Below are 2,912 nucleotides of genomic sequence, written 5' to 3'. Positions count from 1 at the left end.
GGGGGGGGGGGGCAGGGAGTCTGGGAAGTACCCAAGGACATGAGGTGAATCATTAAACTGCAAGATATCCTCCTTAGACAAAGAGGCAACAGTCTTCCGGAGACAAGGTCTTTGAAAAGGTCAAGTCCTTCTCAGGAATCTGCTTAGGGCAGGGCTCTAGCTTTGCTTAGTTCGGACGTTCGGTCCCCGATAGAGAAGTATTTGTCTAGTCTAGTAGACATAAAGATTACAAGCTAAGGAGTGGCTAAGAATTGTTTTCATGCTAAATGCATTTTGCTTACTGGTGAAATAATAGCACTAGCCTGAACCATTAAATTAAGAAAGCACCATTTGAATGCCAAGAAAGAAGTTATATGAGAAATATTTTTGAGGTAATTTTTACTTTAAATGCTACTGGGAAAAATAATGCATGAACAGTGTGACATAAAATATAAGGAATGATAAGTCCTGAGCATAAATAGAGAATTTATATTAAAATAAAAGAATAAAAAATAAGACAGAATACATCAAGTGAGGCATTAAGAAAAATCAAACAAGCTACAATTTCACATTGAAGCAAGGAACAGCAGAAGAGCAACCACTTGCTCTTCTTTCACACATGTCAGAAACACAAAAAATACATAATTTAGAGAAAGAAATGAATTGCTGAAGATTTCTGCTGCTGAAGATAAAAACTAGAGGCAAAAGAAAAGAGCAAAAGTCAAACTAAACTGCAAAAATATTCTGAGCATTGAAAACATGGCAAAAAAATTATATTTGGCATAATTACCCAGGTCCAGTCTGGTTAAACATTTATGGGCACAGAGAATATATGTAATGGATTTTTATTTATTACAGACATACAAGGAATTAGTTCTGAAAACTAAATCAATTTTTAAAATTGATGAAAAAAAGAGATTTTAGGACTTTAGTGTGGAAATTTTATAAAATGAGGATATGATCACTCCATGGTACATTTGAGAGGATGGTTTTTATTGTAGATAAGACAGAGAACACAGCCAGATGCATCTGTAAGAGTCCACAGCAGGGAGTAAAAGCAATAAACTGTATGAGGAGAGAGACAAAAGGAGAGGAGGAGAGGAAGGAAAGAAGGTGGGGAGGAGGACAACAAAGAGAGCCAATTGAGCACAAAATCAACCTGGTAGGGTTAGATGGATTATATATGAATGAGAAGCTGGTAAATGGGAAGTCTATGAGCTGGAGACATTTAGGATAGGGATCAGAATTGGAAGAACCAAGAGGAACAAACAAGTCAACCTGACAGTTCTTGCTTTGCTGAGAGAATCCTGGGGACAGCATTGCTTTGTCTTGCTAATAGGTATCTCATTGTTAGCCATTTGCATCTAGTTTTAGACCTGACTGGAACCACTCAGAAAACCTTAGGGAAATAAATGAAAATATTTCATGATTAAAACAGATAATCTTAAGATAACCAGTAGTGCAAACATAATGTTATAAAATAACACAGCCTTATTTTGAATAGTTAAAAGTCATAATACTGTCAGAATTCCACAGAAAATAGCTCTGTAGGTGATAAAATGTACAAAATAGAATATTGTTATATTAATAAACATCAAAATTTTCACTTTAAAGACTGTAAATTGTTGACCATTAAATAGATTTAGTATTTTAAAGGTTTATAAATCATATATATGACATAGTTATTAATGGAAATTGGGCAAAAAAGAGAAATATAAGGAGAACATGATTGCCCTTAGTGTGGTGAAGAAGTTTTATTGTAGATATGAGGAACAGGCAGACATATCGACGTGTGTCCAGAGTGGACCTGACTAGACTGAGCCTGGCCATGTAAGGAAAGAGAGGGAGGGAGAGTGAGAGAAGTAATAAGGTCATTATATAGGGAAGAGCAGCAGGGGAGGCCAACCCAGCTCAATTCCTGTGATGAACATTAGGGTAGGAGACAGGTGTGCCACCCAAGAGGACTTTCATGGTTATGGTCCGGTTTAATATGTTAATAGGCACCTAAGTTATCCATTTGTCCTGGTTTTCAGACAAAACAGAGAGTAATCATTATGCTTTTTTGGATAAAGGCATTGAAAAAATTGAAGATAATTAAGTTGTGTCCTTTCCATAACTTTTCCATCCTTAAACCTTATGTTCATCGTCCCCTTTGTTTTAAAACTGGAATATTACAATTTTCAACTCTGGCATTGTTCAGTTTTCTGTCTGCCTTGATGGAGGGTGATAAATGCATGTGTGGCTCATCTACATATTTTCTCACAATTAAAAACAACTACATAATTTAATCACAAAAGTATGTAAGATTTATGTAAGATAATGTTCCTTCAGTCAGTATGATCTAGGTGTCACTGTGTATTGTTATAGAATTTGCCTAATTCATATTTCCAACGTGTTATGTTCAATGCTATGCAAAGTTTTATAATTACTTGTTTTTTTAATATAGGCCATGAAACTTAAATTTCATAAATCTTATATCATCTAGCTCTACAATAAACATTTGAAAAATACTTTGTTAATTACCACTTACGAAGTATAAATATTATGATTATGGTACAGTTTAAACATATTAGTATTACACGCCTACATGAGACTGTAGAAGAAAGTACCTTCACATGAAATATTCACCCTGGAACACTTTAAATGTTGTGCAAATTCTAGACAAATTGTGTGTTTTTGTTTGTGTGTGTGTGTGTGTGTGTGTTTGTGTGTGTCTGTGTGCACGTGCATGTGTGTATGTGTGTACTATAAAACTACTAAAGACTATACATGGACTGACCCTGGACTCTGACCCCATAGGTAGCAATGAATATCCTAGTAAGAGCACCAGTGGAAGGGGAAGCCCTGGGTCCTGCTAAGACTGAACCCCCAGTGAACTAGTCTATGGGGGGAGGGCGGCAATGGGGGGAGGGTTGGGAGGGGAACACCCATAA

This window comes from Rattus norvegicus, chromosome 14 (assembly GCF_021556685.1).
Source record: "Rattus norvegicus strain SHRSP/BbbUtx chromosome 14, alternate assembly SHRSP_T2T, whole genome shotgun sequence".
Lineage (NCBI taxonomy): Eukaryota > Metazoa > Chordata > Mammalia > Rodentia > Muridae > Rattus > Rattus norvegicus.
The sequence above is the reverse complement of the archived record's forward strand: the minus strand, read 5'-3'. Positions refer to the sequence as shown.